Consider the following 13,089-nt stretch of genomic DNA (forward strand, 5'->3'; position numbering starts at 1 on the left):
ATACTATTATCTGTTTTGTTATACTTTCGAAGAATTACAGACACTCAAGGCCTTGGGGGGAAAAATGCCACCACTCCCTTTGTAAGTGTTTGAGTCAATTTCAGTTTATATAAAAAGAAATAAAATAAATGTCTAAACATATTTTAACATGTAACATGCAAACTGCTTCGCTTCTATAAAGAAAAGCGACTAACTTGTCGGTTGTTTGCTTTGCAGAAAGATATGATTTGCTTCAATAAACAGCTCTGAGCTCCTCCCCTGGCAAAAAAAAAAAAACATTAATCCAGAGCCTGGCAAACTGAACAGTCACCAGTGACGCTACGACCACAATAATATGTTACAATGCACAGCTGCTGCTATCATTTTGTATAGTTTGAAACTCCAGAGTTGCATTTTAGTCTGGACAGGCAAAAAGTCTTTTGGAAACAGTGACGCAGACTGCTGCCACATTTACTTCCTGTTTGGGTCTCATCAGTCGCTACATGTCCTTCCCTGATTCGTCACGCCACTATTGCGTGACTATTTCCAGGAAGAAAACAAAAGGCATCAGGCTTGACTACCAGTGGTTAATTCTACATGGTTAACGAATTACAGGCATTGCTGACCTGAGCCAGCAGCTGCTCAACAGTTCATTTTCCATTTTATTACGCTACTACTGCTTACGAGCTAATGCTTGAGCGATTTGCGACAATTGTTGCCTCCAGTGACGTCGTCAGCCCGACATGGAGCGCCGGCTTCCGGTGAAGTCGGAAGACCTGCTGTCTGGTGGGATCATTTTATGGTTATGCTTTGTGAGGAACGGCGAGAAAACGTCCCAAATGTCCCTGATCAACATCAGCCAAAGAGAGAGCAACAACAAAACCGACGGCGCTGAACTTTAACAGTGCGAAGATGCTGGTCTGGATGGTTTTGTTTAAAAAAATCAAAATACACTCGCATGGACATAGCCTGAATCTGAAGTGAATAAAACACCAAGGAAACATAAATATTCTAGTTCAAACATTTTTAAAAATTATAATAGTAGCATGTAGTAGCAGTAGCATGTTACAGCCCTTCATTTTAAAATAGCTCTTTCTGTAGCGTTCATATAAATGCACGTTAGCATTCAAAAGCACGAGTGTACAACAGCAACAGCAAAGGGAGTAGCCCAACAGTAGCCAGTCACCATCATTTCTAGATAAAAAAAAAAAAAAGAAAGCATAAAAGCCAAAAGTCGGTCAGTGGTGCTGGTCTTGATTATGCGTCCCTCTCTCACATTCCTTGCAGTATTACCTCGTAAGGCAATAACACAGGCTCCATTGAGCCCCACTGCACCAACAACAAGATCATTGAGGAAGTGTCGCACAGGCTGGTCACGCATTTTCCACTGACCTCTTCCAGCAAGCTGAAGCAATACAGCAAGCCAAATCTGATTAGGCCCAGCTATGCCATAAATTAAGTGGGCATATAGCAAAAATAATCCAGTGATCCACTTCTCAGCAGTGAAATCTGCAGCCATCTATCAAGCAACAGGATTAGACTGTGCAGGCAAGCGGGGCTACGAGTTATCCGCTGTATGTTTGATCTGCAGCGCTCTGAAGTTCGCTCAAATAAATATAAAAAGTCTGGTTCACGTATTTCCATGATGTTTGATGCTTGAACACAAGAAGTAATTTCTCTTCTCTTAAATGCCTGATCCTATGTAGAGTGTTGTACTCTAATAGAACTACTCTAGTAGCGTAGCGACTTATTTTAGGCAGTGCAGAGTAGAAACAATGCAACGGGCATTGTGCAGTGGGCATTACTGTACCCTTGAGGGTTTGGGAATTCGTCTTAGGAACTTCCTTTTCACTGAGAAAATAGGGAAAAAAACTGGAGGAAACATGTCCGGTGCTACATTTTAATGTTGCACGTTGGCACCAGATACCCTCTATGAGTGACTGTGTTCATCACAACAGCCCAATAAAGTTCATTCTATCCTCATTCTTAGTTCCTGAGTAAAAGGGGTCATGAACACAATAGGAACAACATGTTCCTCTGTGTGTGGAAAAGTTCATATATTTATGCATGTTAGATAAGCGCTACTTGAAGGCAGAAAAGCCCAGAGGGAAAACCTTTTACCTCTGCTATATGAAAGCCCCTTTTTCTATCTACAACTGAGCAGTTAAATAAAAAACTCAGTCTCAGCTGAGTCAGCTGAAATGTTTGCGGCCGGTTGTGTCCGCCGCGGCCTCGCTGGTGGATATTGACCTTGCCATGTTACAACCTACCTACAGCTTCACATGGAGACTGTAGTATTATGGGAGCAAACATAAATCTCATGTGATGACAGCTCTGGTGGGGAAGCACAAGTCATTCTTGAAGGAGGCCGTTGCTCTCGCTGCCGTAGTAAAACAATCGACAACATCGGCTTTTCTTGTGCTTCACTCTTGTTCTGGCGTAATTCACATCAGTCCTGCTCGTGTTCATGCTTTTTGCTTGTGTTGATTCTGTGCAGCTCAACAAACACTTTTCTGACACAATCTAGAGAGAAGGTGAACGAGCACGTCACGATGGTTCCATATAGCAGCTGTTGTGTCCATCCTCTGTACATTTCTGCTTATTCTTTTATTACCTAATTCCATTACTTCCTGTTCGGGCAAACAGTTTCAACAGAGAACTAATTTCCTGGTACAGTATATAATTAGGAAATGGTATATGAAACCGTTTGTTTGGTTCATGCTACAGGACTATAACACCTCTACAGCTGATCAGCTCAGAGCAGTTTTCATGCTTATTTTCCAGCGAGCTACGAAGTCAAATTCCTGTTAAAACTGACTTTGCCATGAAAAACTGAGATTCAGGAGACAGGCTGCATGTTGCAGCTCGCAGAGTTCAGTGCACTGCTATTGTAACTCTAGACTGACGGCATGATGATAGTTCGTCTGGTGTGGGAGAGGTGGAGTAGGGGGTTTGCATTTTTCATTGAATGGCATGAAAACTGGATTAACTTGTTGGTTTATATGGTGACTGTGCGGTCACGTCACTGCATTGTGATCTTTAACAATCAGGTCTTTTGTCTGCAAAGAGGCGATGGGTGAGTGCAAATCTTAGATAAAGACTTCTATGCGTTGTACATGGAGGCATCCAGAACTAAAATTGTCACTTCGATGTCAGATGTGGATTAAAGTTTCATGTGCAGGCGCTCTGTCTAATAAAAACTGGCAGCTTCATCACTTCACAAGGGACACGGATCTGATTTAATTAGTTTTTGATTACTTGGGTGGGCTGCTGGTGCCAGCTGATACAAATATAAAGCACAAATGCTTCAGGTTTGACGGACAAGTCAGCATGTTGCAGCTGTGTGCTGGTATCCAGGCAGAAAAGCGCTGGAGTAGAGCACAGGGACTGGCACTGAACCTAGTGTCAGCCGCTGACTGAATACACAAAGCCGACTGGTTCAGGAACTGCAGGGCATCCCAAAACCTCAGACCCTTCCTTTCGTCTGCGTCACCGTCAGCCCTGCCGGGATTCCCCCATGACTCCAGCCCAAGGAATGAAGTAACCTGTGAGCTTTTTTTTTTTCCTGCATTTTTTGGCTGGATAACAGAGTTAAAGCCCCACGTGTCATACAGGGCCTTCAGTAAAGTAGCTTTTGGCACAAGAACAGCTGAAAGGCAGCCAAGCCACACAGTCTCCTACTTTAATGGCAGGAAAACTTGTGGTGTGCAGACACCGCTCTCATTCACTGTAATACAAACCATGCTGATACTCACAGGTGGGTTATGACTGAAACAAGTAACACAATGTAGTCCTTAAGGCAAAGCCCACGCCCTTAAGCCCCGAAGGGGGATTTGAAAGGAATGACAGCATCAAAAAAACAAAAAAAAAACAGCCTTTACAACCCTCGACAGGATTATAGTTTGATAATAGGAAAACAAACAGGGGTCAGACCTGTCTGTCTTGTCTGAGCGAGTTTGTCTGTCATTAATTCACAGCCACTAACCAGTTTAGTGGCCAACTGCCAGTGGCTGCCGCTCACTCAGCCGTGATGCTCGGAGGCAAACTCAGTAAGCTATTTGCATATTACACTTGCTGCTTCCAAATGTTCTTCAAACATCCTTGGGCTCAGATCAGGCATCTGTGATGACAGGAAACTGTCTGGACTTTTGCTTGCAAATGACTACACGAGCAGCCCTGCATCTTTACGTGTTCATTGAGCAAACTGAAACGCAGCGAGGTGTGAATCTACAAACAACACAAATCTCTCAGACAGTGAGCACAACTGTGGGTCACATGGATTGAACATGACTAATACACAAACCTGAGCAGGTTTCAATAGAGACTACATCACACACACTTGATTAAAGAAGAAGCCAGAAGGGACCACATTACGTGTGAAGAGAAGGAAGGCACAGTGAATACAGTCTGGGGAATCACAAGAGCACAACAGCAAGATAGAAAGTAGACACATCACCAGAAACCAAAGCTATGAGAAGACAAATGTGACCAGTGGCCAAGGAGCAGGACATGAGTCACCCACAGGAACACCAATATCAGGCTCATAGGGGGTTCTGTTATGATGGGAGTTTCTCAGTGGCTTGAGAAAGTGTCTGCAAAGCTCCACATGATATTCAAAAGAAGGCTCTATCACAGTTTTTTAAAATTACTTTAAAAAACAAACAATAAAATCCTATTTATTCGGTTTCTAAACTGTCAGAAAATAGCCCACACATTTCAGAGTAAATGCCTCAAATACCTTGTTTCACTTAAGCAACAGTTAAAAACTCAAAGGTAGTCAGTTAGCAAAAACCAGAAAGGCAGCAAAAGCTCCCAGATAGGAGAGACTGGGAGGTGCTGTGCAGTTCCTCCTAATAAATGATTGATTGTGGCTGATTGTTATGACAGTAGTTTTTGATTAACGTTCAGACGAGCAGGTATTTCACCACTGCCTGATAAGTTAATCAGTCTAATTTACTAAATAAATGCATCACATTGCAGCTACTGATTGTTCAGTTAAGGTTTGTTTCCGTTGCAGGTAAAACTCCTTTAAGGCAGAGAAGGCCTTTATTGAGGTAATACTACTTTAGATATTGACATATTCGTGTTTACATCAGCTAATGCCAACAGAAGTCTAAAACAGTCAATATTGACAACCTAAAACGTGTGCAACCACCACAGCTGTTTGTAATCTGGTACGTAGATGCTCCTCCACAAACCTGGCCTGCATAACGAACGCAGCTTTTAATTGTCATACTTTATTGTTGAAAACGTGTGAAACCACAAGGTCAGCTTTATATACTGATCAATCAGGTCGAGGCCTGCTGCTATTTCAACATGTCCCTTTGATGGGAAATGACAGAAGTTTCTACAAAAGCACAACACGTGCGTTAGTTCTTCAAAACAAGAGCCTTTACATAAACCACATTTCATCACAAGCAGCGCACTAATTAGGTCCAGCAAACATTATGCAAAAGCACGGGGAGGCCTTTTAAGACCTGAACTTGATCGCTGGCCATACGTTTCTAATCCACTATGGGCCAATCACAACCTAAATGCCCCCCACCCGCCCCGCTTGCTTTGCTGCAGCAGTGTTTCTCTCCACTGGAAAGCCTGGTGCAGTGAGGCATCGGATGCCATATGCCAGACTGGACCAAACAGATTAGTGTGGAAAATATTCACTGGTGATTGGAGCATGGTGAGGTGTGATAAGAACCCTGGAAATCTCCTTTAAAATAGCTCTGCAGCGTAGCATCTCACACTTTCTTTATACTTGAAGAAGAAGGACGTGGAGCCCAACCCGGCTGCTCAAAACTTATTTGCATTAAGATCCTCTTTACGAATTGTGTCGCCGCAAGAATCTAAAAGTAAACTTTCAACTTCATCCTGCTGGGGTTTGTTTTTTTCTGTTTCACGTTTTCGGGTTTCAAAATCTCATGTCTTCATCCATTTGAGACATACCGCAGCTATGTCGGAGCACTTATGGTAAAATAAACTTTCATCACGCAAAGAGCATTTCATAAGCGTCGTGTGGGCCAACGTGTCGTATGGTTGCAACAAAAATCCAGCCAGTGAATCTTAAACCGTGATTGTCGAATGGAAAAGTCTGCATTCGATGGAAATCTCCACCGAATCCCGACTGAACAACCGTTTTCAGAACACGCACGCTTTAAGGTCATTAAGACAAAAGTGCTAAACGTGGCTTTAAAATAAAACCTGCTTCCTGTGCCTGCCTGGACTCCCCCACCCCCACTTCTTGGTGAGAAACTTTAACACGAACCACAAGCCAAATGCCAGGCAGTTTTGGTTGTGGCTTCATCGGTTTCACGAATGCAGACGTAACGAGACGGCCCGAGGACCTCCGGAGCTCCTGGGAGGATGAGAAGTTCGCTGGCCCTGCCGACGTCACGCAGAGGAATAGGCTTGTGTACAGTGGATTTTCCCACCACCCTGCTGCAGGACTTGAAGGCGGCTCATTGTGTCGCTCCCCCCTCGACACGCCGGACTCGTCCCGTGGATGTTTTGACTTGACTCGTGTTGATGTCGAATGATGCTGACAGACTCTTTTATCCACCTACTCCACTTCTGAATTTAGAGGGATTTCACCTGTGGGAAACTGAAACAGAGCTTCTGCGAAATGATCTCACCTGTGTGCCTCTGAAAACACTATTTATGTGCTCTGGAACAAGGCCTCAGTTTGCTCTGCCTTCATCATTACAACTTTGTGAAAACCAGCTTGAAATTCATCCCTGAAGCCTCCCAGCTCTCTGCTGTCACAACCCCAACCTGACATCCTGGCAAACTTTCTCTGAAGGCCCAGCCGTACATGCAGCCACATAAACGGGCTTTTATATCTGAACTTAAAGGCCAATAGGATGTGCTTATGTTACACAATCACATAGTAGATGTTTAATGGCGCTGTAAAATGGTGGGTTCAACTTGTACAGGACGCGCCGCTCGCACCACAGGGAGCAAAAATCATTTAAAAATAATAAAAACAATTTAATTTGCTTTTTTTTTGTTTTTTAACCCCAAAATCTTCAACAACAAAAAACACACAGGTTTATCCGTTATGTCGCGAGAACTGGTTTCTGGCTGATGTGAAGTGAAGTTAGCGTTCAGCAGCATTTTGTGACATTAAATGAAGTTAACGGTCAGAACCGGAGCGTAGCTGCTAGCTGACAGTAAACACGGCTAGCTCCGAGCACGCTCACTTTTATTATTTACACTCAATATGTTCGGTTAGAAATCGTTGAAAACCGGCCCGAAAATATATATATATACATCAAACACCGTGGGTTTCATCAGAGAAAATAGTGCCCTTCCACTCGGCGTAGGTTAACGTACATTCGGCGGCCGACTCACGGCGTCCATCCGCTACCTTTGCAATAGCTATCGATCAGAGCGTTCGACTGTATCGATAAAAGAAAAAAAAAAAGAAGTGACGAACTGAAGCAGGAGAGAAATGAGGAAGCAAATGAAGAGGATTAAAAAAAAAAAAAAAAGCTAAAGCAAAGAGTAAAAGGAAAAGAAAAAAAAAGAGCATTATAAACTTACCGCATCGGCTTCCGTTCGGTTTTGACACTCTTTGGAAGCGGAAGAAACATTCCTGTTGTCCGCCTCCGAGTCCCGGGTCCCTCTCTGCCCCCTCTCCGGTCTACACGCTGAGAAAACGGCACCGAAGCGACGAAGAGCGGCGCTGCTCCGTGTGTTTGTCGGCTACAAATAAAGTGGTTTCATGTGACTGCATGATATCCACGCACTCTGCCTCGGCGTGTAATTGTGTTTTTTTTTNTTTTTTTTTTTTTTTTTCTTTCAGAGTTTTGAGCGTCGCTCCGACGCAGACGGACGGACAGACGAGACCGAAGAGAGAGAGGCGTGGAGAGACTCTCCGGCCTGCACAGTCACATCATTGGTTGACAAACAGCCATCAGATGCAAATTCCTAACCTCTGAATCAGCAGGGTCCAGCCCCCCGAGCACCCCCCACCCCCCGCGGCAGGGGATGTCGGTAAGTGCCGGGGTGTGAAGCGTAGAGAGGGGCTGGAGAGCTGGAGGAGGCTCCTGCTCAGGATGCACAGCTCCACTTTTTATTTATTTATTTCATTTATTTATTTATATCTACCTGCATTATTACACTACTGGGGGAAAAAAATGGATAAATCAAGTGAAATAAAAGCAGGTTTAGAAGCTCTGGCACATTGGTGGCTCTATATCCTGTGTTTATTCTGCTTTTTGTAGCTATTTTAAAAATCTAGAATAAATAAATAAGAAATAAACATAGTGCCGTGGAGCGCAAGACATTAACTGTGGTGGAAGCCAGAAGCCTGATTACTGTCCTGGAGTGGCCACTAAAAACAGACGCTTATTTTTACAGATTGTCTGTGAATCTGTATAAATTATAGCGTCTGGACCACCAAGAGAAAAAAAAAAAAAGAGAAAAAGAACAGTTACATACTTTGTTAGGTATTATTGGTCAAATAATTCCCAATAATAATCCTTTAAGATGTTTTTGCTGCTTTTACTGGTGAGAAATAGTGAAGTTTTTCAGCTTTTGACTGTCCAAGTAATTTTTATTTTTAATATTTGTGTTAATAAATAAAAAGAATGTGCAGATGAACAGATGATGCAACGAGTCATAATCTGCAGCACTGCACATTTACATATTTTCTGATGAAATACTGAGTACGTCTGGATCTTCAGGCCTTTAAATATCCTTTAAATTAAATAAAATTAGAACTAGTGAGGAACTCTGACCTGGAGGGGACGCACACGGGCTCACAAAATAAAACATGATGTTGAGCTAAATAAGTTTAGTTCTTTAAACTTTGGCGTGAATTGTGATTAAAATTAACATTTATTCTTCAGCATGGGCTCTGCAAGATTCTTTTATTGTACATTTTTGCATTACACATGTATTTTATTAACTTCATTTTGCATCATTTATCTTCTAATCAATCTAAACTTCGGTGGTGAACAGTGTGCTGCGTTATCATTTGGCTTCTGTGCTGATATTTATGGACGGTCCCTTGACTGAGAGCTGATTAATCCTGCTTAGTGTCAAAACTGCATCGACTAATTTGACGTACTCAGCTTTTAATATCACTGTTTTATGCGGTTATGGTTGATTTGGTTTGAGCTAAATTGTTGATTTTCATTACACTTGTCTGTGTTCATGTTTGAAATATGAAGGCGGTAAAATTGAGTTTAGGGAAGCTTCCCTCCACCAGCTCTCTGTTGACAGAAAACATGTGGACCTCTGGCAGCTGAATGGTACATTAGACTGAATTAAATCAGTTATTACCACTAAACACGAGATCATATCATTGGTGACTTAAATAACATGAGAAATACTGAAAATCCTGAATTCTGTTGCCTGTTTGTCATTATTAGAAACCCTCATTATTAGCTGGGAGTTGAAGAAACTGAATTAAACGTATCGGAAGTCTTTGTTATGTCACTACATTCAACCATTCAGAACAGATCCTTGTTTTAGTTGCAAACTCACTCAACTAAAATATCACATTAATGCATTTTCCTGCTCAAAATCCTGGTGTTTAGATGTCAAATACCAACAGCCCCTATGTGAAACAGCCATTAATCACACGTCTGACAATGAAAAATGATGAAGCACAATGTAAACAAAGCACTCATGCATTCAAACAGAACAAAATATGTGATCAAAAACTGCACATTTTGAATTCAGTTAAATCAACCCAGTGCGAGGAACAGTCCCTTCTGTCCTCATCTCTTCATTGTGGACGCCTTCCTGAAGGCCAGCTCTTCTTGTTCCCACGTTTGATTCTACGAGCCGTGAGTGCTGACTGGTCGGTAGCTGGTTGCAGCTGTTAACTAAAATAAAGAGCTCGAGATATTTAAAACAGTAAAGCGATCCTCCATGTGCCTCATCAGATGAAACGGGATCCGGAGCAGACGTGTGCTCATTGCCCCGGCACAGTGAGAGATGAAATTAAAATCAAATGGGCCTCTGCGGCGATGACAGCTATAATTTCACACGTGATACCAAAATAATTAAAGACGACTGATGCATTTTAGCCTAAATGAACCTCTGCCAGGGCGTGTTCCTTCCAGGAAATAACCACCTTTACGGCCACAATGATGCAGCCATTTAAAAAAACACAACAAGAAGTGGAAAAACAGGCGATGAGAAGCAATAATTCAGTCCTACAAATAATTAGGAAGCTAGACAAAACATAAAGCTTTAACCACTTCAGCTTAATTAATATTATGACATAAACAGAAAATGTTTTTTTTTTTTTTAGTTTTTCTGTTTTCATGTAAATACTGGCTGCTGTGACTTTGTGTGACTCACTGGTTGACATGCAAATGAGACAAAGGTTTGTGTGTTTAACACATCCAGCATCTTGTCCCTGACTCAGGCTTTAATCACGAGCTGATCAATTAGGTTTTAATGAGGCCAAATTACTCAGAATATCCTGAATAAAACTATTTTAACCCTCAGTGCACAGTGTCAGCTCAGTAAACACATCACTTAAAGGGTTTAATATGAAAGGATTTGTCATGTTTTGGGAGTTTTGAAGCCACCGATGACGACTTGGCCTCTTTGCTCTCGTGTAATTTTGAGGATTATTATATCAAAGTGCTGATTTTCATACGTCTTGAGCAGCAAACACATGCTGCAAACTCACCCGACTCGTTCCCTGTGTTTACATGATCTTGTTGTGCATCCTGTACGATCTCTTTGTTCGTTGGCCAAGAACAAATTTAAAGATGTTAAAGCAAACAGTTCATGCATTTAGAAGCACAAACAAAAAAGCACGTATGCAAAAGAGCCATCACAGTAAATAAAATGATCACATACTGAGCACCAGGATGAATTCAGATCCTTGTCATCACTAATGACCGCTGTTGCTTTGTGCTGTAGCGCCATCTAGTGGAAATGGGAGCAACTTCACAGATCCTGTGAAACTTGATGAAACAACTTTTTTGAGCGATCGTATGGTAACGTTTACCCAGAAGCAGCCCAGTTATTATCCTTTTATTGAAGTCACGTGAGCAAATTTCTGTTACTGGTGTCTTTATCATTTCTTGAAGGTTCTCACGCGTGTCTTTAGAAATGAGCTGATTTGTTTTTTTCTGTCACGTTAGATCAGGGGTGTCGAACTCTGGTCTTCGAGGGCCGCAATCCTGCAAGTTTTAGATGTTTCTCTCTTCCAACCCACCTGATTCAAATGATCAGGATTGTTATCAGGCTTCTGCAGAGCTTAATGATGAGCTGATCATTTGAATCAGGTGTGTTGGAAGAAGGAAACATCTAAAACATGCAGGATTGCGGCCCTCGAGGACCAGAGTTCGACACCCCTGCGTTAGATGTTCTACCATTTTACATTGAGCCTTGTTATAGGTATTCAGTGTGAAAGTCTTCAGTTTTACTTTGCTAACATGTTCAGATGGTGTTTATTACATGCTAGAAGATGTATCCCTTGTGAAATTATCCATCCACTATCTATACACCGCTTAATCCTCACTAGGGTCATGGGGGGCTGGAGTCTATCCCAGCTGACTCAGGGTGAAGGCAGGTTCACCTGGACAGGTAACCAGTCTATCACAGGGCCACACTTAGAGACAGACAACCAAGCACACTCACATTCACACCTACGGACAATTTACAATCACCAATTAACCTCAACATGTTTTTGGACTGTGTGGGAGGAAGCCGGAGAACCCGGAGAGAACCCACGCTGCACGGGGAGAACATGGAGACTCCACACAGAAAGATCCCACCAGGACGTGAACCGGCGACCTTCGAGCTGCGAGGCAACAGTGCTAACCACCGAGCCACATTGTGTAGTGTACAATAGTTTTACAGTGTTTGACCAGAGTCGTAGGTGAGCTGGTGTGCTAGAGCTGCAGCGGACCGGGATGAGTGAGATGGGAGATTGAGGCAGCCGCTTCACAGATCTGCACGTTGTAGAAAAAGCAATAAGAGAGTTTCATTTCAGACATTTTAAGGTGGATGACTTTCATGGAAAATAACACTTATAAATATGTAACTGACACACAGAGATGAGTTTTTTAGGATTTAATAAATGACCAGAGTTGGATTTTAACGAGCAAATGACCATAAAACAGACACGTTCTGTAGTCATTGCATTCGCCTGGTTACAAATACTCCAAGCAGCACATTGTGTCTTTATTTGAAGGATGTGCTGTCAGATTTTTTTTTTTTTCCAGCTGGATTCTCACAATTTATAGTTGTGAGAATATAGTTTACAGGCTGCTGAAGGAGGAGCCTACAAAGATTCTGTCAAACATTCCTTCTTTAGGTGAACCTGAAAACTACGAGCATCTGCTCGTCCATATTTCATGTAATGTGCTACAGTGCATAACATACATGTGCAACACGTGTTCTGCACAGACAGCTGAAGAACAACGTCGTCACACAGCTGTCTCAGTCAGTTCACATGTGGACAGAGGTGGGAAGTAATAAAGTACAAATACTTCTATCTACTTAAGTAGATTCTGCAGGTATCTGTACTTTACTTGAGTATTAATTTTTCTGATGACTTTTTACTTTCACTCCCTACATTTGAACACAAACATCTGGACTTTCTGCTCCTTACATTCTCTAAACTGGCTCGTTACTTGTTTCAGCCTCCGTCGATGACGACATGACGTAAAAGACGTAACAACAACCGTCTTTATCTTTACCAGCAGTCTGTAGTTTGTCACTGAAGCTCAACACACTCCTGGCTGCCTCAGCTGCCTGCCAGAGTCTGATGTTCAGACCCAAAAGGGCCCGTCTTCATTCAGAGAACTTTGAGAACCAGCTTCTGCTGAGGCTCAATAAAAGATGTTGGTAGTCTTGAAGAGAGACGAGCGTTTCCATGTTGATTATAATGTTTATAATGAAATGGAAAACTGTCCAGTGATGTGTTTCTCTGTAGCAGCTTCTTACAGGATGAAAACAATCCTGGTTTGGGGGCTTAAAACTTTTTTTTGTTTTGCAGAGTCATCAAAAGAGGCATCGCGTCTCATCGAAGCTAAAAATTCATTTTTACTGAACCTGTACTTTTTTACTTGAGTAAAGGAGTTGAGTCAGTACTTCTACTTTTACCAGAGTCTGTTTTTACACAAGTATCTCTACTTA

At 42.3% G+C, this 13,089-nt stretch overlaps 1 protein-coding gene across 1 annotated transcript in view; it reads right to left on the reverse strand.

Annotated features, from left to right (window-relative positions):
• The window catches only part of arid3a (AT-rich interactive domain 3A), a 42,243-nt gene extending 34,195 nt beyond the window's left edge, over positions 1-8,048 (reverse strand). Inside the window, exon 1 of the mRNA XM_008279368.1 lies at positions 7,516-8,048. The gene's annotated coding sequence lies outside the window, so the exon portion shown is untranslated. The remainder of the gene's footprint in view (positions 1-7,515) is intronic.
• Positions 8,049-13,089: the final 5,041 nt, after the last annotated feature.

The sequence above is a fragment of the Stegastes partitus genome, unplaced genomic scaffold (assembly GCF_000690725.1).
Source record: "Stegastes partitus isolate 25-593 unplaced genomic scaffold, Stegastes_partitus-1.0.2 Scaffold157, whole genome shotgun sequence".
Taxonomy (NCBI): domain Eukaryota; kingdom Metazoa; phylum Chordata; class Actinopteri; family Pomacentridae; genus Stegastes; species Stegastes partitus.